Source organism: Sus scrofa, chromosome 10 (assembly GCF_054392235.1).
Source record: "Sus scrofa isolate SSC_HxYL_T2T_F1_AM1 chromosome 10, Sscrofa_HxYL_maternal_Yorkshire_Landrace_v2.0, whole genome shotgun sequence".
Lineage (NCBI taxonomy): Eukaryota > Metazoa > Chordata > Mammalia > Artiodactyla > Suidae > Sus > Sus scrofa.
Genome location: NC_139392.1, coordinates 92,975,527 through 93,000,859, shown reverse-complemented (window position 1 = coordinate 93,000,859; position 25,333 = coordinate 92,975,527). Strand labels below are relative to the sequence as shown.

The following is a 25,333-nucleotide window of genomic DNA, read 5'->3' as shown; positions in this document are numbered from 1 at the left end:
TGTTGAGCGAGGGTGCGGAAGGCATCGAGACGGACCCGTGCTCTGGCCAGTGCAGGTCATCAGGCCTCCTGGCCTGACGAGGGTTCGGGGTCTGCAGCTCACTCAGGAGTACGTTTGAGTAGCAGGTGGAATGGCAGGAGGGGTGGAGAACTCTCCTTTACGGAAGCGTGTGAATCCTTCAGGCGTCTGTCGTGGGTTTTCTTCAAAAGCCTCTGCTTTCTTTGGTCTAAAGTGCAGCTGCCCGAGTGATTCAAATGCAGTGGTTCTGTATAGCGCGGGAGCGATAGCTACTCGCTTGTGATGGAGGATAATGGGAGAAAGAGAATGTAGACGCGTGTGTGACGGGGTCACCTCGCTGTGCAGGAGGAAATCGACAGAACACTGTCAACCAGCTCTCATGGGAGAAATACAAATCGTCTGAAAAAATTCAGTGGTTCTGTGGAAAACGCTGAGGACCAAGCTGAAAAAGGCAAGTTTACTAGTAACTACGGAGATCACCACGTCCTGCTCTTTTCCCTCAGTGTTTTCTAGGGGTATTTTTTCAGGACACGTTGTGACCATTACCCCAAATCGTGGCAACAGCCTTGAGGATGGACTAAGCCCTCCTCCCCCCATTCTGCACCGAGCCGCCGGACTCACCCTCCTTAAAGGAGACTTTCTTCCGTCTCCTCTTCCCATCAGGAGGGTCTGCCCCGTGGGCGCCACTCCCAGGAAGCTCTCCTGGATGACAGCAGCTCTCTGGGCCCTTAATCAGAAACCCACGCCACACAGCCTTGCCTTGTCCCCACATTCAATCCCATTGCTTCCCTGAACGATACACTCTTGGAAAACAAACGCCAATATTCTGTTTCTGCAGGATCACTGATAGAAACGGCAAACAAACAACGTACCGAACCAAACAAGCAGAAAAAGAGGTATTCCTTAAGCATTTGGTGTGACCCTTGGAAACGATACTTAATCAGTCTTTGCCTGATAGGCTCGGTAACTGAAACCTAAATTCAGTAACTTGGAGACCAAAATTAAAGACAGACAAAAGAGACATGTCAGTTTTACAGTCTTGGTGGGGATTTTCATAGCTACGTCTGTCATGAGCTATGGCCTCAGAAGAGCAGGGCATTTAGGGCTAGAGATGAGCTACCAGTCAGGCTGAGAGACAAGTTTTGTCCCATCACATGAGGCTATCAAACAGCTGTCAGTAAATCAGAGACAGCTCTCGATCTGTCATTCACAGCAAAGACTGAAAAATGTTCTCTCCGATTTTCACAGGCCAGGATCTAGTGATTAAAACGATGGCATTTAACTCTTCGGAAATCTTTTTTTCTAGTAGTGAGTAATGTTCAAAGTGGCATTAACTAAAATCTCGTTTTCACAGGGTCGGAGCTGCCTCCTGCTCCGAGCAGAACAATGCCTTCTACGATTTTAAAAGTTTCACTTGAAAACATTAGGGTGGCTTCAGAAATGGACCACACGTGCGTTTAAGCTTGAAAGTGCATCCGAAGGGGTTTAGCTGCGTGTTTCGGAACAGGAAGGGTGGGGGTGGGAGGGGGAGGCTAGGAGGGGAAGCCTGGGAGGGAAGATGGGCCACATCCTTTCATCTGATCAAGTTTGTCAGGGTGGGTGGGTTTTATGCACCAGCAAGGACCTCTCGGCACAATCAGCTGAGCTGGTGAGTCCCGCCGACGCCGCAGGCAGCTGGGTCAGCAGATTGAGCTCTGCTGCTCTGTCTGCACTAATCCCGTTTGGTGGCAAGGATTTGCTTTCGCCCCGACTTCGGGATGGGGAGAGTCCACGACTGTGGTCCCGATCCTTAGATGCGGGAAGTGTGTGACTCCTGGGCTGTGGGCAGAGGCACCTGAGTCTCCCCACATCTTCAGGAAGGTGAGTGGGGGTGGCTGTGAGCCTGGGGCTCGCTGCATTTGTATTAGGTTTGCTTCTGTTGAATGGAACGTGCAGGCCGTCCCTCATGTGGCGGTTTTGGCCGCCACACCCAGAGCACACAGAGCAGTTGTGTCAGTTGTTAAGGCCAGCTGCCCTTGGTGTGTAATTCACAAACCCCCACATTATTTTTCTGCGGTGAAGGTCCTTGGCGGGGAACTTTATTATTCAAGGAACACTTTGCGCGTGAACAGTCTCGATGATGCTCCAGGTCTCCGCACAGACCCGCCCGGGCAGGGACCCCCGCCAAGGGGGGGATGTGATCATCCCTCGAACGTTACAGATGAAGAGACTGAGCTTGGAGCTGTTCATGCACAAATCGCAGCAGACACTTCTGAACACCGACTATATTCCAGGCTCTGTTCTGCTCGCTCATGTAGCCAACTAATTTCATCCTCAGTGACACCTGGGAGACAAGGTCTACCACTATCTCCATTTTACAGGTGAACCAGTGAGGCACAGAGAAGTTGAGCACCTTGGGCAATGTCACACAGCTCACGACGGAACCTGGTTCTTCTTCAGCATCCCTGATGTTAAGCTGAACAGGTCTGCTCCTGATGCTGAATTACTCTTGTCTGTTTACACATCTGCCTGCTTTACAGAGTTCAGGCTGCTTTATTTGTTTCATCCACATCTTTAAAAATCCTGGTGCCCACACCATGTCCTGGCACAAAGCTGGTGTTCGTTATATGTTTGCTCGGCTCTGCAGGAAGATGAAGGGTGCTCCAGGCTTCGGAGCCATAAGTATTCATGCTGCCATTTGAAATCAGACTTTTGACTCTTACTTTGAAATGTGGTTTCACGGTTTACTTTTTGCCAAAAAATAGGTCAACTTGTTTTCTGAATGATACATTCTTTGTTTTTTTAATTCCAGCTCTGAGTATGGATCAGATTGCTAGAATGTTCAAGACTAGCCAAGACATGGGAGCCGCCTAAGTGTCCACCGACCGATGAATGGATAAAGATGTGGTACCTCTACAATGGGGCATTACACAACCATAATGAGAATGGAATTTTGCCATTTGCAAGACAAATGCTGCATGTTACCACTTATATGTGGAATCTAAACGATACAACCAACTAGTGACTAGACCAAAATAGAAAGAGAACGTCAGACATAGAGAACAAACTAGCGGTTACCCATGGAGGGGGAGGGGGGAGAGAGGTACAAACTATTAGGTATAAAATAAATAAGCAGCAAGGATGCGTGGCACAGGAATGCAGCCAATATTTTATAATAACTATAGATGGAGTATGATTATCTTTACAATTGTGAACCAAAAACGTATAACATTGTAACTCAACTCTACCTCTGTTTTCAAAAGATTAACCTGAACACACACATTCCCCTGGCTCCCTAGCCCTTCCTTTGCCGGGTCGCCTGCGGAAGGACAGAGTCCCCTCCCCCTGCCCATCCCCCTCCCAGCATCCAGCTCACATCCTGGAGCTTCTGAGCCCCAAAGCACTTGTGGGTCACTAGCCCCCTTTAGGGATCTATTCATGCTTTAAAATTTCTCTCGACATGTTATTACACTGTTCCTATTATTCAGTTGACTTAAACATGTATTGGTGAGAATGGAACTAAGCAAAAGCTCTTAAAATCCAGAAGTTGCTTCACTTTGCATTTCCATTTCTCTCCCTCGCGTTCTTTCCTTTCACTGATGTTTCCAATGCTCGCCACAGCTCTCCCCATCCCTAAGGGATACACAGAGGAAAACCCCAGGAAGAGAGGATGGAGGTTTAAATAGGACACGCTCAAGCAGGACTCGTCATCAGGGGAAATTTTCTTTGAGGGACCCTAGGTACCTTGCTCGGCTTGGTTCTCCTTTCTTTCTCAGCAGACTGCTCCCAGGTGGGCTGGGTCCTCTGCACAGAGTCCACGGCACGTGTCTCCACCCTCCTGCGACCTCTTTCGACTACCCAGAGACCCGGGGGCTTACTTGGTCCAGAGGGCACTGGTCCTGCCTCCAGGCATCAGGTGGGGGGCGGGGAGCAGCGCGAGGGTGAGTCACGGTCACGGTCCTGCTCCCTTGAGGCATGCCTTCCTCTCCTGGCCTGGGTGCCGGGTGCTGGATTGCTGCCCTCAGATGTGCAAGCCTCGTGGTTCACAGCCATCGCTGGACACTCTTGCCTAACGGGGGCCCCATGGCAGCTGCCCCGAAGGCCGCTCCAGCTTGGCTCACACCCTCTGTGGGCACCTGCCCTCCCCGTGTCCTGATCCATTCACCCCCCCAACCCCGCCACCCCCCACCCCCCCACCCCGCCACCCCTCACCCGCCACCCCGCTACCCCCCAACCCCGCCACCCCACCACCCCGGTCTCTTCCAGTCAGGACATTGTCTTCTGTCTTTCTTTAATCTATTTTTTATCTTTAAATTGAAGTATAGTTGATTTACAATGTCGTGTTAATTTCTGCTTACGGCAAAGTGACTCAGTGATACACTCACACATATGTATTCTTTTAGAATTCTTTTTCATTATGGTTTATCTCAGGATACTGAATACTGGGTCAGAGATGTCCGCTCAGTGCTTGTCTCTTGCAGAAATGCCTCTGCGTCAGCCACCTGCTGGGCCTGCAGCCCCTTATTCTAGAAGGTGACGTGCACTCAGGGTCACAGGGGCCTGCTGGCTCCCACTCCCTCCAGCACCTGCTGACATAGTTTTAGGAGCGCTGTCTCCCTGCACCCTCTTATACCAGCCATCAAAACTAAATGAATTATGCCAACAAAAGATATTCCTTCTGCCAGTGAATTGGCGGAGATTGAAAAGCTCTGGGAAGCAGGCGGCCGCAGTCGTGGTTTGTAGGGTGTAAGTCGTCACGATGGTTTCGGGGGGCGATGTGGCGGCTCAGACACAACATCTCAGCAAGATGGGCCCTTTGCTTGCTCAGGTCCACTTCCTGGAACTCCTCCTACAGAAATAACAGGCCGAGTCCACAGACTTGGAAAAGTAGGGGTGGTCATTACAGAAAAGGCGAAAGAGAACAAAAAACCAAGACGGGTTGTGACCGGGAGACTGGCCAGATAAACCCTGTTACCTGCACGCAGCGAGCTGTCAGCACCTGGAGGGGTCAGCTAGTCCCCGCCTGCACTGACAGACACGAAATAACATCCAGAGCACAGCGGTGCTTGGTGAAAGGAGGTGATCAGTCTTGGGTGTCGAGTCCCACTTCTGCGAGCAAAACCACACACACACACACACACACACACACACACACACACACACACACAGCAGGGACGGCGTGGGGAAAGCCAGAAGCCAGGGTGCAGGTAGACAGGAACTGTTCCCACCGGGGAATTATTGGTGGTTTCACTTGTTCTTGTCTATCTTGATCGATTTCATGTTTTTACCAAAGATTACTTTTATTTTTGCATTGCCACTGTACCATTGAGGTTCCTCAATGCCAGCCTCCAGTCGAACTTTCACGAACTTTCATGAACCCCCTGAGGCAGAGGCATCGCCGAGATCCCGTCCTCTAAGAGGCAAAGGAAACGGGAGCAGTTTTCCAGGTCCATGAAACGAGTGGCCCTTGCAGGTGCACTTTGACCTGGCTATCTTGTCTAACCACAAATTATTCTTCAGAATAAAAAAATGGGACGATAGTCTGTGTGTGTGTGTGTGTGTGTGTGTGTGCGTGTGCGTGTGTGTGTGTGTAAGAGTATTCTCTGACCTGCATGAGTATCGGGTAGTACTTAACCTCTCTATTTAATGTGGAAAACCAACACGTGCAGAATGAAGTAAAGGGTTTTACTGTGTTTTTGGCTTTTTGGTTTTCCCTCCTGTTGGCAGTCCGGCACGTTTCACAGCTGATTTTCTGGTTATTAAAGATACCTTCAAACGGCAGGTCTTTTCTTCCGAGGAATGATGGGCTGAGCGCTGCTTTTCTGCTCCACTGGGAACATGCGCACAGAAATGTCCTTTCCTAATTGCCCAGGAACGCAGTAAAGAGAAGACTTGCCACCCTGAAGACCGGTGCCCTGAGCAGGTGTGGGGCCGCGGGTCCGGGAGGCAGGCGAGGCTGTGCTGAAGGGTCGGTGGTCCTCGGTCCCTGTGCGATGCCTCGATGGAAACCGATCCGCCGCACAGAGCCCCACATCAGAGCCTCGCTGTGAGAACCAGGCACCTACTGCATTTCCCAGGACACGGAAAACACTGGCCGATGCAGGAAAAAGGGGCTTCCTGCCATTCATGAGCCTTCCACCCCTCCTGAAAGAAAAACTCGGCGTGTGTGGGCACACGCACACACAGATGCGCACAAATACAATCTCTTCCTCTTCCCTGCAATCAGAAGCCCTCCCCCCCCACCCCGCATCAGGCTGGAAACGCAGTCGCAGAGATTCTTAAGGAGGGAGCTGGGATTTAAAACAAGGTCCACCTCCTGCCACCTCCTCCGGGGAGCCATCCCTGTGAAGAGCACAGGATGACCTGAAAACGCGGTTAAAACAGGGGCAACATGCCTGGGATGTGGTCCCGAGGGAGGGTGTGGGGACGGTGCAGAGGGTGGTACATGCGGATGCTCGGGGTGGGGGTGGGGCACCCGGCCAGACTGACAACCACCCGAGGGCAGAGCCCGCCTGGGGTCCCATCCGCCGCCCCTTCCTAGCCTCAGATGGCCATGGAATTCCTGAGACCTCACAGTCCTGAGGGACCCTCGCCCAGAGACTGGCCACTTGAAAACTTGCTGTGTCCTGTGAGAAGGAGCCCCAGGTTTCCATGTGCTTCCCGCTAAACTGCAAGATTTAAATCTCTAGACACTAGGAGTTCCCTCTGTGGCACAGTGGGTTAAGGATTTGTGGCGTCCAGCTGTGCATAGGTTGTGGCTGCAGCTCAGATGCAATCCCCGGCCCGAGAGCTTCCATATGGCATGGCCAGAACCCCCCCCCCCCCAACCCCGGCCAAAGAAACCAAAACAAAACACAGGCACTATATCAAATCTAAACTAATCTAATCTAAATCTATGGAATTAATGTGTATAAATAAATATTTACTTAGATATTTCATATAGTTAAATACAGAAAGTGATTAAAAATGTAAGCAAATAATAAAGACCTTAAAAATAGACAAGAAATTAAGGAGAAAAAATTGAATTTTTTGACATGAGAAATAAAGAGCCAAAGCTAAAAAACAAAGTTCAGTTTAATTCAATCTTAATTGTGAAGAGACAACAATGAACTGGAAAAGAAATCTGCTCCAATATTACAAATTGGAGTAAGAGGAAAAAAAGGGAACGGGGCAAAGAAAATTCAAGGGCCCAATGATGAGAGAGGGTCCTGCAATTTATCCATCAGAATTCCGGAAGAAAGGCCCCGAGGACTGAGTCTGTGAGGCTTTCCTGGGTTTCTTGAAAGACACCAAAGCTCGAGTTCAAAAGTCCAGGATCAGGCAGGATAAAGAAATCCACAGCTGAACCCTCCAGACGAAATTTCAAACAAAGAGGAGTTCCCGTGGTGGCTCACGGGTCACACATCTGACGAGTATCCATGAGGACACAGGTTCAATCCCTGGCCTCGCTCAGTGGGTTAAGGATCGGGCGTTGCCATGAGCTGTGGTGTAGGTCGCAGACGCAGCTGGAATCCCTTGCGTTGCTGTGGCTGTGGTGGAGGCTGGCAGCTGCAGCTCTGATTCAACCCCTAGCCCAGGAATTTCCATGTGCCACGGGCGTGGCTCTTCAAAGCAAAAAATAAAAATAAAATAAATAAGGAAATTTCAAACAAAGAGAAGTTCCTGAAACCTCTCACCAAGCAAAGCCAGGTTCCCTTCAGAGGAATGACAGTCAGACTAGTGTTATTAACCAGCCGCAAAGATGGAAAGCTGAAACAGATTAAAGTTATTTCATATTTGCAGAAAAAAATAACAACAATCAAGCCAGTTGTATCCTCAGTAAAATTATTTTTCAATGATGAGTGTAAAAGACAAAAGCAAAGCACTTGTCACAAACTGAACCTAAACGAAGGAAACTTTTGATTTCTAGCATTTTAAAAGTTTAACTTAAAATACTGGACCAAAAGGTTACAGACAGACATTGTTCCCAAACCTTGGTCTTGTACTAGAAGAGGGAAAAGACACTGACTACACTTCCATTTCCTTATGAAAACCATATAAGAACATCAAAATGACAGAAATAGGGCTTACACATTAAACGTGGTAATTTTGAAATGGTGTGAGAATAAAACCTCAACAGATTCGAAAGAATTCAAGAAAGAGGAAAAGTGAAGAAAGAAGTGTGGTTTGAGTGGGAAAAACACAACAGCACAAGATGAGAGGGAAGTGACGTCCTGGCAGAGCCTCTCCCCCGAAGATGTGGGGTCCGCCTCTCTGTCCTCACGGCCCTGGGGGCCTGGGCAGGGCCGGCGGCGGCTCTGTCCTCCTCTCCTCCGGCTCCCAGGTGCCCGTGGATCTATCAGGATTTGGGAGTCGGCAGGAAAAGGGGGCGGCAGGGGAGACCGTGGCCTCTTCCTGAGGCCTCGGCCCCGCTCCCTGGAGTCGCCCGTGCTCCTCGGCTCGCATCCTGTCCCCTGGGCTCCGTCTCCCTCAGCTCCGTGAGAGGATGAGAGGCACCACGAGTCAGGGAAGCAGTGGACAAGGATGCTGAGCGCACCAGTTAGCCCTCTCCAGGGCATCAAGCAACACCAGCGGGCCCGACTTCCTAATTCAAATGTACGTATTTCAGCTGGTGTAGACACTCTGAGTTCACCGCCATTTACAAGAGACACATCGAAATTATGAGAATTTAGAAAACTTGGGCACTAAAATCTTTGCAATGGATATATATACGTATATATAAACATTTATATATATACATATATATAAACGTTTATATATACACATGTATCTATATACTGCTAGATACATATATGTGTACATACATACATATGTGTGTATATGCGTGTATTCTGGTTTTTTGCATTTACTTTAAATGCACACACAAACACACCCTCCAGACGGGATATTTAATAAAAGAAAGCTAGAGTAATACTATCTCACCGGACAGAAGAAGCTCAGAGGCAGAAAAGCATCCTAAAGATAGACAGTAATTGTTGTGTATCTGAAATGCTTCCCTTTCCCAAGGAAATTATAACTAAACTTAGGTATACATCCAACAACAAAGTCGTGAGAGAAAACACTGCCAAAGCTACAGGGAGAAATTGACAGGTTTTCACATTATATTAGGGGATTTTTAAAACAGGAGAGGTGGGCTCTGCTTTCTAGCTGTGCAGTATTTGGCTGTTACTTAAGCTGTCTACAATTCTTGATGGCAAAACGGTACAATAACACCATACAGGCTTCCTAATGCTGTACTAAATAAACAGCACGGATAATGTACTTAGCAAAGGATCCAGTCGGAAGGAAATGTGCCATAAAATTAAATACTATTCAGATGATGATGATGTTCGGATGAAGGTGGCAGCGAGATACAGCAACGTTAGAGAAGAAGAATTCTAATCGTGTTGTGTACTAACACACAGGAGACACAAACTCTGGAAGGAGGGTTTCTGGGGTTGGAATCTCGTTCTAAGCAGGCAATAATTGCCTTTTCATTTTAGGTTGCTGCTATGACCACACCAAAGTAAATAAATAAATAAAGGCAATGATGAAAAACAAACAAAAAGCTATTTGATGGCAGAGGTTATTGCTCTACTTGCCTTGGAGGCAGCAAAACCTATTGCAAAAAAACAAAATGTATGTGTCTGGAGAAGCATACGAATTCTCCAAATTCTTCACATTTTGTCTTTAAATGTTAAAGTACTTGCTGCTCTGAAATCCTACTTTTTTTTTTTTCCTTTTCCTGCCTGAAGACTGGGTTGCAGTGCAACTCCCCCCCTTGCTGCTAACTCAGGACCCTAAAGTTTTTAGGTCGATGTGGAAATGTATCAAAGATGGGAAAACCTGAAGCACGGCACCGTGTCGGCCAAGATAGAACTCACCCTCCCTGCCGGCACTGCCTCTGGGGTCACAAATGTGCTCGCTGATGTATCGTGGAAACATTCACTCTGGCCACTGGCTTCCAGACTGTCGTGTCAGCAGATTATCCCACACTGATTCCTTCGGTTCCAGCTGTGATCCTGCTGACTACCCCACTTGCTTTAAACATCTGGGCATGACAACTGGGCTCAAAATGAGCTCAGCCCATCCTTGGTTCAGCGACATGCACTCTCCTGCCTGAGGGACTCGTAGCATCACTGCCACTTAACGTCAGGTTGTTTCTAAGTACCTTTGAGAAACTTGAGTTCCACCGAAAACACTGCCTCACCCCTGAGGTTTGTCGGCGAATAGCCCTACTGCTATACAAACAGAAGGTGGTTAAACAAGCATTTTTTTTCTAAAAGGCATATTTGGTGACTCTAAAACAGAGCCATAAAAAATTGCACAATCTAAAAGAAGGAACAGTTTGTTTTGCCCTGTTTATTGCCAGTTAAATGCCAGAAGACTTTTAAAGTAACAGCAACCGGTATAAAGGAGGAAAAAAATCAAATAAAAATGTGATGACCCGAAGATAAACCTTTTGCTCTCTCCCCTTCCAGAGTTTTGCAAAACTTTCTACACCTTTTGCACTGGAAACTACATGTAATGTTTTACTCTGCAAATGCCAGCAAGGCCTCATATAAAATTATAGCTGGAGGAATAAGAGATGCTGTAAACCCAAGCAGGAAAACCGAACATTTCTGTGCGGAGTTCCATAACTGACGCTACATTCACTTCCATAAAGCAGAGTGTCTTCTGAGAGGAGGAGAGTGGGATCGAATGTGTGCCCTTTTCCCCTAGAACAAAGCCCTTCAAACAGTGGTGTTCTGGGTGGTTCTGGTTTGGAGCGTTGCCTCTTTCATCCTGCTTCTCGTTGGACCCTTTCCAGGGGGCGTCAGCCATGCCTGCATCTACTCATCTCGGGGTCCAAGAAGACCCTGATTTAATTGGTCTGGGTGCCTCCTAGATTTGTCCTTCTGGAAGCTTCCAGATCTCCCCAGAGGATTCCAAAGGGAAGCCAAGGCTGGGAACCACAGTTTAAAGCAAGGCCAGCTGCCACGGATGGGAAGGGAGGTGGAATCATCACAGCACAGCATAGCACATCGGCGGGAACATCTCGGGGGAGCATCTCCCAGACGCCGCCTGCAGCCTGCCCGAGGGTGCCCAGCCTTCGTCCTGTGGTCCTGCTCCGATCAGCTCCCAACCAGCCTGACCACCAGCCCCGGGTTCCACTCTCCCGACCAACCCGAGTCCGCCCGGAGTGAGCAGAGTCCTTGTGATTTGGGAAGAGGAGAAAGAAACATCCTGGTTTCCACCTTCATCCCCAACTGCAAGCCTGAGCGACCCCTGAGAGTCTGCGTTAGTCTCCAGATGCCAGCCGGGGGGTCTCTTTAGCTCGTGGAGTTTCCGATTTCTGTTTGTTTCTGTGCACTCATTGACCACTTTCCCCCTCCCCACGATTTTGCATTGCTTGTGTCCCGTGGGGCTGACCAGTGGAAAGGACAGACCGTGTGTGTGTGTGTGTGTGTGTGTGTGTGTGTCTGTGTTGCCGAGGGGCAGTTGAAAGGAGGGGAGAGGGGTTGGGAAGGGCTGCAGGGCTCCGGGGTGGCGAGCCGGAGGGGCTGGGCGCGTGCGCTGGCACAGGGTTGGAAGCTGATGCATATTTATGATTAACGCGGAGACTCATCTTAAACATGGTTCTTAGCATCCAGCGGAGCTGGGAAAATCAAACTGACTGGAGATGGAAAATATTCTTAGCTGAAACCTAGCGGAATACAAAATGTGTCCCTGATCCCGCTAGAAAACTGTCGTGTGCAAACTAGAAATGAACTTGGCACAGGAAGAACCGATGCCTTTGGTAGAGAAGCATCACCGATACGTAAGAAGAGGTGCTGTTGGCCGGCCAGCTCGGAGCGTATCACTTGTCAGTGATCCCTGACGCTAACCCAGATTAGGACAGCGATGGTAGGCCTTATAACAGCAATAACCACGATGGAATTTTCTAGGCTGTACCGAATCATCACGATTGCTCATTCACTCAACCCTCACGAATTCTGCCAACAAGTATTTGCTACCTGGCCTCTAGGTGTCATTTGCTGTGATAAGGGTTACGGATGTGACAATAAGAACAGATCCGGTTGTGTCCTCGGGGAGTTTAGGGACTGGTGGCGGACAGGCGTTCAACAAGTAAAAACCTGTGTTACTGGAAAGTGTGGTAAACTCTGCGAAGAAAGAGGACAGGAGCAATGAGCCCGTTTATTCCAACGTCCAACTTTGATCTGAGTGACCCGAGCACACTCTTGAAGGTGACATTTAAGCTGAGTCGAGAACGGTGGTGGGGCGGTTTTGGTTAGGGACAGAAGGAGGTCCTGCTATGCGGAGAGGATTCTGTGCCGTGTGCACGCCGGCACAGATATTCGATACAGCAGGCGTTCACACAGACGCCCTGCTGCCCTCACACGGGGGCCCAGCCCAGGAGCTGGAGGCCACTCCCCACCCCAAGCGCATCCTCCCCCCAACCAAGATGGGGCAAACCAGCTGGTCCAAGGACCAGGACTTCTAACTCCACAGTGAAGCCTGAGCATCCAGGCAGATGGCCAGTCCTGGGATCTGGAAGGGCTGGTGAAGTCATTCCAGAACATTCACCTGTGCTCGTGTAAGCCAGCTTGCCCCAAGGCCCGCTAAGTCTGGATGGCCCCCTACTCTTCTGGGGTGAGGGGGGAACATGATGGAGTTGGCGGGGGGAGGGTCGGGCAGGGGGGCATCCAGAGGACAGGTTCCTTCCTTGGGGCGCCCGTGGCTGGCAGCAGGCTCTGCTCTCACCTGAGAAAGTGATGCAGCTGCAGCTTCAGATGCTCTTGTGCTTCTGAACAGGAGTCTGGGGAGAGACAGGCGAGTCATGATTTCAAGGGAGATAAGTTGACTCTTTCTCTGCAAACAGCCCTTCCGCTCATGACGACAAATACCAGAAATGTCTCTCCCTGGTCATTGAGCCATTTTGCTGTAATTTCTTTCCAAAAGTATTCTGAAAACTGTGTGTCTATTCTTCAAAGGCTTTTGAACTGTGCTGTTTTCCCACAAAGCAAAGTTCCTATCATTCCAAGAACCCTGAAATCTGTTATTTAATACGAAGATTGCTATTCCTTTGACCCCGGGGAGGGCTGGATGTATCACAGTCTAACTGAACTCCCAGGAGTTCCCATCATGGCACAGCGGAAACACATCTGACTAGTTTCCATGAGGATGCGAGTTCGATCCCTGACCTCGCTCAGTGGGTTAAGGATCCGCTGTTGCCATGAGCTGTGCTGTAGGTCACAGACACAGCTCAGATCCTGCATTGTCATGGCTGTGGTGTAGGCCAGCAGCCATATCTCTGCTTCGACCTCTTGCCTGGAAACTTTCATATGCTGAGGGTGGGGCCCTAAAAAACCCCCAAAAAACTGAACTCCCAGTTCTCTGGGTCACTTCAGCCACTTTGTTTTATTTTTCTTGTCCCTTTCAATAGCTTCAGTCTTCATCCAACTGCTGAATCCTTCTCACCCTGAATCTCTAATAATCCACCAGCTGTGAATGCCCCCCCCGCCGCCAATTTCCTCTTCTCCCCGAGCCCTTCTTGGTAAATTAATCCCTAAACTTACCTTTGTCTCCTTGTCCATGGCCAACCCTAGGTCCTGTCTGCTTGGAATTCCTTCAAAATATGCAGGCGTTTCCACTTTTGCTGCGTCCAACCCAGGCTAGATTACATGGCTGGTTTTAAGGCCAGAGCAGACACGTCTCCAAAACTGCCTTCAGACCCACCCACCCCACAGCCCTGTCCCCTTCCTGCCCCCGAGCCTGGAACGCCTGTGTTTCAGAAGGCTGACCACTGGCACCCGTTCCTTTGGAGAATTAATTCGATCCTGGGTCAGTTCTCATCAGATAAGATCACATTTTAATCAGGGAGAGAAAGTGGCTTGAACAGAAAAAAAAGAAAAAGAAAAAAGGCCTTGATGGAAACTGCGGCGTGCGAACGAGTCTCAGGCTAAAGCTCTGGTTTACACATGAAAGAACGTTCTCAGATTCGGGGTAACAGCGGACATGCCTGAAGGCGCGGGGCAGAGAACTGGAGTTGAAGGCCCTCCCGCTGGCGTGGGCCCCGGCCCGGCAGCCCTGGCATCCTCGGGGGAACCAGGCTTGAGTCGGCGCTTCCACTTGCAGTGAAGCCGCTCTCCCGACCGGGCTGCGGCGCAGGAAAGGGCCATGTTGGTTGCACGGCCCCCGCCACCCTCGGAGCCGGGACGACTCCCTCTCAAAAAGCCCCCCTCCCCAGGGGGTTCAGCAAAGCTCTGGCAAAGGCCGGGTGAGGCGGGGCGGCCCCGGGGTGCGTGATCAGCGCGTGCTCAGCTCTCTGATCAGCAGGCCTGTCACGGGGTGACATCATCAACCTTAGGCTCCCGCAGGCCTGGGGCCACCTGCTCGAGCTTATCAAGGGGTCCACCAGGTGGGGGGTTTTGCATCCGAAAAACAACTCAGGACACGGGTCTGGAAGACCGTTCCCTGGGCCTTCAGAGAGGAGCTAAAGCAGAGGACATGGGGCGGGGCCTGGAGGGCTCTTCTCCGATACAGTCGGGCACGCAGACCCTCAGACCCACCCCTCCTCCTAAATCAGAAGCCGTTTTAACACGACAGCTCCGTGACGTATGTCCACAATAACCTGGAGGCCCTCCGGCCTCATGCTTAATGTGTGTCGAGCAATCTGTGCTTCTCCCTCAGCCCTGGTCCCGGGCGGAGTGAATGCCCTTTGGCTGCGGTCACGGTTGGGGAGGAGGATTTGCTCAAAAGCAGCAGTCCTTCTGTTCATCACCGTTTTTTGTTTTTGTTTTTGTTTTTTCAGGGATCTAACCCATGCCACAGCAGTGACAATGCTGGATCCTTATACGCTAGGCCACCAAGGAGCTCCAATTATGTGTATTTTATTTTCTGTATTTGCTGGTGTTTTGACATCTTGGGCCCTGGTTGATCTGCAGAGGCTCTCCCTCCTGGGGCTGGAAAATTCCTAAAGGTAGCAAGAGACCCCCTCTGAGCAGAGGGTCTCTTCTGTATGCAAACCCACTGGTCAGGAGCCCACCCTCCCACCCCTCCTCTGTGGGCCGCCAATCCACTGCCCAGATCACCCAGACAACCAGGGGCAGCCCGAGCCCCAGAGCCTGCTGGAACCACTTCAACCGCACAGTCCTGGGCCTGCTCATCCTGCCTCCTGCAGAAGCCCGGATCCAGGCTCCCGCCCATGCATCCTGCTCCGTCCCCAGCCCCGTCCTCTAGAGAGTCCTGAGGACAAGATGCCTTCTCTAGGGCAGTTACTTCCTGCTGCCTTGGCCTCTGGTCCCTGAATAGGAATGAAACGTGCAGGAAGTTTCCGATGGAGGTCAGACTCCAAGGTCAAGTCTCCCCGTAGGGTCACTAGAAAGTGTCCGGTTTCCCTCCTCTGTTGGGGGAGAATTAAATTCGAGAATAACCGACCGCGGTGATGCAAACTTCAAGGGGTTTTGTCTGGGCAGAGGGCAGAGTTGGGAAGCTGTTTCAGATGCGGAGCCGGTGTCAGAAGCGGCTCAGGGCAGAGTGGGTCTGCCCTCCCCTTGTGGGGTGTCCATCAGCATCCCGCCTGGACCACGGAGCGGGGGTGGTGGTGGTGTCTGTCCCTCTCCTGGGCTTGTCACAAGTGAGTTATCAGGAGGGAGGGAGAGTTTTCGGAGGTTTGAGGAACTTATTGCTGGTATGAAACCCTATGCTCTCAAAGGGCCTTTCCTTTCTACACGGATAACTGGGAGTGTGTACACACATCTGACCCCAAAGATGCAGAGTAAAGAGTTTTTAAATAGAGACGTTTTACTCCAAAGGGTTCTCATCTGGTCACAGGACCGCAGTGGCTAAGAGCTGCGAGATGAGATAAAGTTTGTCTCTCTTCTGGGGCATGCGCTATCCCGTCCTCCGCCCGCCCATCAGCTGTTTTTATCTGTTTTCTTTGTCCTCCAGGGATTTGGCTGAAACTGGGAGGCAGACTGCCAACTGCGGATCCTTTTAACACCTTATCATCTCGGGGATCAACCTTTAGGGTTAGGAAATGGTGTGTCCTTCCCCTTGAAAGGTTAAATATGCAATTTATATTTCTTAATTTGCAAGCTATTTTACTTTAATTTTATTTTATTTGTCTTTTTGTCTTTTAAGGGCCGCACCTGCAGCATATGGAGGTTCCCAGGCTAGGGGTGGAATTGGAGCTGGAGCTGCTGGGCTACCCCACAGCTCAGGGCAATGCCAGATTCTCAGCCCACTGAGCAAGGCCAGGGAGGGAACACCCACCCTCATGGATACTAGTCGGGTTCGTGAACCACCGATCCACAAAGCTATTTTAAAAGGCGAGTAGACCAATCTACCATTTTCAGATATTCCTTTTAACGGAACAGCAGTCTGGAGGGACAAGAAGGTCATTTGTCTTAGATGTTCACGCGGGTCTCCCCTGGCCGCGAGACCCCATCATCCGACAGCGTCGAGCTGCCAGCAGAGCCACTCAGTTCGGGAGAAGAAACTGGACAGGGGTCTACTTCCGCCTGCGAAGCATCGCTTCTGGAAAGGCGCCTCCGTGGAGGGCGAACAGGAGGCACTGCCTTCCGTACGGGCGGGTTTTCTCCTGCAAACAGCTTCGTTGCCCCTCGAGCAGGACTCTGGGTGAGTGGTTCTCCGAGGCTGGGGACGCAGGGCCCCGCTCCCCTGCCTCCGCGGGGACGAGTCCCGGAGAGAAGCCCGCGGCCCACGCACCCCGAGCGGAGTCGCGAGGAGCCCGTGATCAGAGGTGTGTCCCGTGTGCCGAGTGACCGTGGGGACCGAGGCGTCACACGAGGGACCGCCCACAGGATCTGACCATTATTTACACAGGAATATGAGTACTTCACAAAACGTAGAAATTATAAGCCAGAAAACATAAGCACGCAGAACCTGCTTCGGTGGGTCTTTAAGAGAAATGCTCACTGACTCGGGCGAACGTTACACGTGAGTGTGGCTGGCTTCGGTGACCTGTAAATGAGAACTATTTCCCGCTGAAAGAGCACAGGATGGTCCTTTTAATATTTAACATCCCACTAACTCGCCCTTTGGAAGCTCCGATTATGCCGGTATCCCGCTGGCAGGAACCCAGCACGGTTTTCGTCCTGGTTCCCCTGGTAGCTTCGGCCTCCGTATTCACACAAGCGGGGGAGTGGGGCTGGGCCATGCTGGACCCTCATTCATGGGAGGCAATATTGTCTGGTCAAAAGGCCACTAGCTTTGGATTGAGAGAGATCCAGGGTCAAGTTCAAATTCTGCCGTTTACCATCTGCATGAACTTTATTTGACCACTTCTCTTTCCTGGCCCTTGAAACAAGGACTAAGCAAAAGATCCACTTCCTCTCGCTCCTCGGAGACACTCAGGTGACAAGCCCGGGCCTCGGAGAGATGATTCCCTCAGAAATGCCCCTTCCCAAAAAGGCACTGTGTCCCCTCACTGTCCTCCCCCGCACTGAGCACACGGGCTGCTCCATCCTTCCGCCAGGCCCCGACTCTGCCCCGCACTACCCTGACCTCTGTCCTCCTAGCCGGGAACACAGGAATCCAATTAAAAATCTGCTCTGGGAGCTCCCGCTGTGGCACAATCCAGACCGCAGAATCTCAGGAGCGCTGAGACCCAGGTTCGATCCCCGGCCCTGCACAGTGGGTTAAGGATCCTGATCCTGAAGCTGCGGCTTAGGTCACAGATGTGGCTCAGATGTGAGTCCTGGTTGGGGAACTCGATATGCCGAGGGGTGGCCAAAAATGGGGGAAAAAAGAGAATAAAAAGGATCTAATCATTGCAGAGGCATGGGTTCAATCCCCAACCCTGCACCCTGCACCCTGCACCCTGGGTCAAGGATCCGGCATTGTTGCAGCTGGGGCTCAGATTCAGTCCCTGGCCTGGGAACTTCTATATGCTGTGGGTTTGGCCATTAAAAAAAAAAAAAATCATTCTGGCCCATCAATGATCTTCCCTCACTCCCTGGACAGGCATTTCCTGGGTGACAAAGCTGCTCAAACCATCTCTTCCCACGTCCTTCTCTTGCATCTTTATGTCCATTTACACTCTTCTTTCTCCTTGGCTTAGTCATTCATTCTGTGCCCATGTTTTATGAAATCTAAGCAACATGGATCGTAAAATGTACCGTAACATTATGAGCCACAGAGAATGAAAGAAAAAAATGCTGCCAATAAACACTGAAAACTGCCATCAATTGCCAAGATGCCTTCTGTTTTCAGAGCTGTTAAAACATGAAAAGGCATGTGTCTGGGTAAGATACAACCCGAGATATTTGGAGGTCAGAGCCATGACCCTTCCCAATCTTCCTTTCTTCAGGTACCAGACGTCTAGAGGTAGGCTGGCTGCCCCTTATCCCAGCACAGCTTGGCTCCCTCTCCCTATAAAATCGCGCTGTACCTGCCAAATCCAAGGACAGCTCCGAGGCCACCCTGCAGGGCCCTCCTGCCCAAGTCCCTTCACACGCGCGTTTTTTATGACACTTTCGTTTCTTTTCTCAGTTTGTCACGCTGCTTAATTTTCCTCCACTGACCATTGTCTGTTTTTGTTCTTCACGGTTCCCTGGGGGATGCTTGTAGGAGCCGCCAGAGCAGGCTTCTCCTAACAGCCCCGCTGGGGTCACCGTCCCCGCTGTGTCCCCATCCATCACTTCCCCTGACCGTCACTGGTATCAGGCACAGAGGGCACGTCTTCTTCCTGAGGATGTGTCCGTTCCTGGCCCCGGGTACCCTGGCCCTTGCCTGTAGCCCTTGCTCCTTTTCATCTGGAACATCCTGGGCTCAGTCCTGGGATGCTTTCCTTTGGTGACGCTGTAGCTTTAAGTGCTGCGCGTGCACACGCACACACACACACACACACACACACCCAATGCCCTGCAGACTTCCAAGTCCACACAAACAGCCCAGAGGCTCAGAACTCACTGTCTGCTCTGCAGTTCCCTGGGTTACCAGATTAGCCTCTCAAACACACAATTTTGGAAAACACCCCAATTTCCAAACTTCTCAGGAAATGAGAGCTCCCCCACCCCCGCCCGTTCCTTGGGGTTCCCTGTGACTTCCTCTCCTCACACGCCCCAGCTTCTGTTCTCCCCAGCGGCTCCCTGGACCCCAGCCCCTCTGCATCCCTGGCTGGGTGCTGGGTGGTGGACAGGCCCTCACGGGGCCCTGAATTGCTGCGTGGCCCTTCCCGTCCTTCTGGCTTTGCTCCCTCCCCACACGCTCCACCACCAGCTTGTCCTCAGCACGGAGCCCACAGCCAGCCCTTCGAAACGAAAACAGAGTGATGACACGTCCCGAGGCTTAAGCCTCTCTAGCCAGCTCCCAACCCACTCAGGGATGCCCCGGGTCCAGCGCAGACCCCAAGTTCATTGCGGCCTGTCTCTCCTGGCCCCGGAGGCAGTCTCTCTGCCAAGAGCGCCCTCTTCCAGAGGAGCTCCTTTGCGTCCTATTTCTCCTTAATCACCCCCCCCCCAGTCTCAGTCCCTGACTCCAACTGTTTCTACTGTGTGCAGTGTAACAACGAACTCATCCCTCGGGGTCTTGGCTCTTATGCGAATCCTCCGTAATCTTTAACGCTCACTGATAGCTGCCTCCACTCGGTTCTCAGCCGTGTGGGGAGCAGTTCTAAATGCACATCTTTGAAAAGGATTCTGAACCGTGTCCATCAGGGGACAAAGGAAGCGTGGGGCCAGGATTCAAAACTGGGGAGGTAACACACATTTTCAAGAGGAAAATTCCACAAAGAATTTGAACTTTCAAGTTTCAGATTTCAAACCCTGGACCTCACCCAAGGTTCTGAGTAGTGAACGTGGGAAAACATCCATTGAATTTTTCTCTCCAATGACTAAAAATGTCTCATTAATTCCATGGAGACCCATCCTAATGTTTTTATTACAGCAAAGAATTTGTGAATAAAAGCTTGTGATAGAGAACATATTTGAAGACGAGAGCAACTGAAAATCAAACCACGTGAGGTTAAGTCAGAGAAAGATAAATATATGTTATCACTAATATGTGGACTCTTAAAAATGATACAAATGAACTTATTTACAGAACAGAAACACAGATGCAGAAAATAAACTTATGATTACCAAGGGGAAAGGGGCTGGGGAAGGGAAGCATTAGGAATTTGGGATTAAAATATACAACTACTAATGGAGTTCCCGTCGTGGCGCAGTGGTTAACGAATCCGACTAGGAACCATGAGGTTGCGGGTTCGGTCCCTGCCCTTGCTCAGTGGGTTAACGATCCGGCGTTGCCGTGAGCTGTGGTGTAGGTTGCAGACGCGGCTCGGATCCCACGTTGCTGTGGCTCTGGCGTAGGCCGGTGGCTACAGCTCCGATTGGACCCCTAGCCTGGGAACCTCCATATGCCGCGGGAGCGGCCCAAGAAATAGCAACAACAACAACAACAACAACAAAAAAAAGACAAAAAAAAAAATACAACTACTACTATATATAAAATAGATAACCAGCCAGGACCTACTGCACAGCCCAGGAAGCCATATTCAATATCTTGTAATAACCTATCATGGAAGAGAATCTGGAAAATAATATATATGCACATAGATACGCATCAATGAATCACTTTTCTGTACACCTGCAAATAACACAATGCTGTAAATCGGCTGTGCTGCAGTAACAATTAGAAAGAAATAGAGGCATAAATACGTCCGGGTCTCGTGCTGCTCTGCGGGAACTCTCAAGTGCCCTGCAGGTGCTCTGACAGTTTGGAATAGGAAAGCCTGCCCAGGAAGAAAATTCTCCTCGGAGACCACGTTCTGTTTTCTGGTTATTTCCGAGGAATTAAAACCATTTTCCTCTCTCAGTCTATCCACTCTTGATGCAAAATGAATTTGGGTAGCCCTGGTTTAAGCGGGGGACAAACCCAGGGGTCACACAGCCTGCCAGGCAGTGTCCCGCAGGGACCCCCTGGGCTTTTCAGGAGCCAATGTCTCGGGCAGGCTGCCCAGGGCCCCTATCATCAGCCTCTCTCGGTTCTGGCCCGTGACCTTTCACAGCTTTCAGAGGCCCCGTTCAGGAAAACTCTTCAGCGTTGACAAGTCTTTAATCAAAGTAACCCAGACGGCCTCCACCAGGCTTTTAGCAACAAGGGATCATCTGAGCAACCTCTGAAGCTGTGTCTTCACCCGGGTCCCCGCGCAACTTGGGGATGAGCAGCGTCCCTGACAACCACGTTCCCACCTCTCTGGGTTCTACTGACCCGCGGGAGGGGAAGTGACCAAATATCGCCCCTGCTCTTTGCTTCCAACTGTCAGGAGACTGTGTGAGATGGGGCGGGTGAGGCGCAACCTCCGCACGTGTGTCTGTAAAGGTTTCTCTGAGCAGAAAGCAGGGCGGGAAGGAATTTTAGTTTCATCACTGAGAAGTCCTAAGGTCTTGGTAGAAACCTAACAATTCAAAAGCATCCTGTTGAGAAATTCCAGGGACGTGAATTTCTGTTCTCATATTTTCTCTAGAGGTTTTTCTCATCACTCTGTGCGTGTGTGTGTGTGTGCACACGCACACACATGTACTGCAGGGCCAGGCGAGCTCGGGCGCCTTTCCCGGCCTGATGGAGTGCTTCAAGGGAATGTCAGCCGCTTGCCCCCCGTGTGCTTCCAGCTCTTCCCAGAGCAGCCGAGTGACAGATGGGGAGCTCTCACTCTTGAGGAGGTTTACGGCCTGCCGTCGGAGTTCCGAAAAAGCCCCCACACGGCCCTGCACCTCGTCTTCTGGGGAACACGCCGCGCGGCCTCTGGCGGCCTCTTCAAGATAGCTGACATTCCATAGCACAAATCCTTAGCTTTTTGTAGACCTGGAAACAGAAACCTGCTTTTGGAGTTCTTCATTGTTCTGTCCTGTGTTTTGAGACGGTGTCATCAACGGTTGCCATTGCCTGTCACCTTTGAAGCAGCTTTTTCCCCAAAAGCCACCCTCCGCCACAACCAACCAAGAGGCTCAGAAGCAGCTGAGACACAGGCCTGCAAACCAACCTGAATCCATCACAGGTGCCTGTGGCTAAGAGCACTGGAAACGACGAAGCAAAAAGCCCCGCTTTCTAAAATCCTGGGTGTGGCCCCCACATGCCCCATGTCATGTCCCTGTGCGTCTCTGTATCAGAGCGGACTCATCAAATGTACTCAGGTTTGCCTTCTGTGTGCTTCCTCCTCTCCTCAGAAGGGCACCTGACACACAAGCCCGACGTGTGTTACCTTGCGTCCCATCTTTCTGACTGGTCACGCATTTACTGTCATTCTTACCCCGCCCCCCAGAATTGAGAAGGCTCTTCTGGTTTTAAAAGAGTCACAGAATCATAACCATCTCATTAGTTTCATACTTTCATTCGCAAAAGATGGTAAATATCAACTGATATATCTGATATCCAGAGAGAAAATAACACCAATGTTAGCAGAAATGGTTTAATTTTCACTCAAAGAGCATCTCAAATATTTCCTAGGATGTGCTTTTTAAAATGATGTGGCAATAGTTTCCCCGCTGGTTTTCCACATTTTAGCAGTGATAACCAATGTTTCAATGGCCCACTGTTTATCCGGGACAGACTGCGGTTTCCATTTCTGACCTTTGCTACAGCCTCTAGCATCAGAGCAGCCGTCTGCGTGTCCACGAGGGGAGGAAAGCCACCGGTGCCTCCGTCTCCCATCAAAGCTGGAAGTGCCCTCCTCTCCTGGCTCCCATCGGAGGGGAGATGCATATATATTTATATTTGGTTCCCTGGGAAGCAGACCTTGCGAGATGGAGGCGTGCATGCCGTGTCCCCTTCCTGCCCCAATTGCCTTGAGGACAAAGCTCGTGGGGGTTCAAGAAGCGAGGGGGCAGGAAGGAGGAGGAGGGATTCTGGCCGGAGGACGAGGAGAGCTGGAATTGGGTTCCCGTGAGGTCCCAGCTGCTCCTGCGGGAACCTGTGCACAGCCGTGTGTGTACACACGTGTGTGCTCTAAGTCCCTCCTGGTCTCCATCATCTGTATCTTCGCACAACGGGAGGAAGGAGGAGGGTGGAGAAGGGACCCAATAGCTCTGGACCGCTTTGCCTATTCCTTAGACGCCACGCCTTGGTCCAGGCTCAGGCTCCTACCGCCCCGCCAGGCACACGGGGCGGGCGCGCACCAGCCGCTCCTGGGAATGATGGATCTGCGGGAAACTGCGCTAATGGAGGAAGGACATTTTTATCCTCGAGGGCAGACTACTGACGAGCATTCCCAACGCCGGGTTCCTTGGCACAGGGACACTGGCTGGGATGTGGGTTTGATGTGCGTTTGGCCTCAGCATCCCCCGGGGGGTTCTGGGCCCCGGCACTGCCGACTCTCACATGCATTCGACCCGCGTGCGATCACTGCTCTCACTTCTGTCTGGACGGACGTGTGGGCCGGCGATGGACAACCCCGTCCTGTTCCATCACTGACAGACGGCTGAATCCGCGGCACCAAAACCCTGTGTTTTTCCTCTGACTCTTTCTGGGCGCCCTCCTCGGTCATCTGGGGACTCCGCTGCAGTCCCCAGACACGCTTTGTTCCCATCACAAAAGGCACATAAATATGCAGGTTCGAGAGACTCTGTGTCCCGCAGAAGGTCACACTCGGCTCCTTCAATGAGCCATCAGCAGTATTTATAATCAGAACGTCACCAGTGACAAACAGAAGCAAATGCCTCTCAAGGAGTCAATACCCACTACCACTGAATTATAATGTACAGAGCACAAGAAGCAATTTTAATGTAGTCACGATTTTTTCAAAAGATAAAAACGATTGGAAATAGATCAAGTGGTTGGGCTCAAGGACCTTAGATGCTGGAGCCCGACCGACTAAACTGGATCCCAGCTCTGTCCGTACTCGCTGTGTGACCTGGGGCAAGTTGCGTTACCTCTCTGGCCTTCCATCGCTTCAGGTGCAGCAGGGAGACAGTGACAAAGTACCTACCTTGTCGCATTTCTGTGAGGCTTCAGCACATCCATACATAGTGTTTAGAACATTAAGTGGCCTATGGTGGGCATGTAGAAATAGCAGCTAATTTGTCTGAATGCGTCTAAAGCAACATTAGCCACGCTTTTTACAGGCGTGTTTTGGCCTTGGTAGACTTATAGTCACGTCTCTTTCCACCCTGAGAGCCTCACTGGCGGCTGGGACGGAACAGCCATGGGAGGAACCGAGCTTGTCTGCAGCTCCAGGCCTAAGCTGCTCAAGGTCCATCATAACTGAAGGCTCAGCGCAAACCGTCCTGCAGACGAGGGCTGGGGGAAAGCACAGCCAGTGGCCTCCCTGCGATCACGTGGCCTCCAGTGGCCCAGTCAGAGTCAGGCCTGCTTCCACCTGGCTCTAACGTCGCTTCATCCGACGACCTGGAATAAGCAGAGGTTAAAAGACAGGGCACCTTCAGGGATGGCCGTGATCAATTATTACGAAATTTGCTGGATCCCACACTCTCTCCTCTGTTCTGCCCCCGGACTGAAGGGTGACCCTCAGAGGCCGGGTGATGATGGCTCGGCGGCTTCCTGTTTTCTCACTGCCGCTTCCGAATTTAGCAAGACTCGTGCTGACCATGGCCCGGGTCAAGGCCAGAGGAATGGTGCCCCACATCCCGGCTCCTCTGGCAGGTTTCAGTTTTGTTTGCCAGCCAGCCATTGCTCTGGTGGCAGCGTCTGTCCTCTTCCCGAACCGCCTCGCCTCGCGTTTTGCTGAGGTTGACTGGCCGCCGGCGACGGGGAGGCTGAGCCCGGGTCCGACAGGCCGTCTCACTTCTGGATGAGCCACAGTCCCTGGGGGCCGTTCCAGGCCAGCCCTGGGGCTACTGCAGAATCATGGAATTGCTGATTGTGAAAAGAATCAAGCCCAACCTTGCCAGCGGCCATCCGCCCCCCCCGCCCCCCATGAAGAGAACACACACTGAAACAAGACAGGGGAGTTTCCCCTTCTGGATTTCGGCAAAGGCCCGAGACAGCGCCCTTCCCAGGACCGTGTGGGCCACAGGGGCCTCCCGATCTAACTGTGTACTGAAGCTGGCTTGAGCTAGATTTCCACTCTTTGCAACCAACAAATACCTTGCCTCTCTTATTTTTCTCTCTTTGAATCCCTTCAGCATCCCCTCCCCACAACTCACTCACAGTAAGAACAGTGCAAGATGTAAAATCATCACAGCAGCCAGGCCCCTGGATTCTCCGCTGGTAAATAACACACGTATTTACACCTCACCCTTCCTTTTCTCTATACACGTCTGCGAGCGACGCTTGGCAGGGGTGTCCCCATCGTAAACCAATGGTGGTGGGCTGAGCTGCCCACCACGGTAGAGTCTTCCTCTAAAACCTCTTTCTAATTGAAGATGTTTAAAGAGTCAATTAAACCTTATTG

The 25,333-nt window shown here is 51.2% G+C and overlaps 2 long non-coding RNA genes across 2 annotated transcripts; one reads left to right on the top strand and one right to left on the bottom strand.

Moving 5' to 3' along the window:
- The first annotated feature begins 1,668 nt into the window (after positions 1-1,668).
- On the top strand, positions 1,669-3,139 carry LOC110255729 (uncharacterized). The gene is made up of 3 exons (XR_002336440.2): positions 1,669-1,878; positions 2,379-2,481; positions 2,810-3,139. It is a non-coding gene; the product is annotated as an uncharacterized LOC110255729 (long non-coding RNA).
- Positions 3,140-16,048: 12,909 nt separating this feature from the next.
- On the bottom strand, positions 16,049-24,863 carry LOC146399615 (uncharacterized). Its single transcript, XR_014818238.1, has 2 exons — positions 20,422-24,863; positions 16,049-20,123 (listed from the first exon to the last, which is right to left on the bottom strand). It is a non-coding gene; the product is annotated as an uncharacterized LOC146399615 (long non-coding RNA).
- Positions 24,864-25,333: the final 470 nt, after the last annotated feature.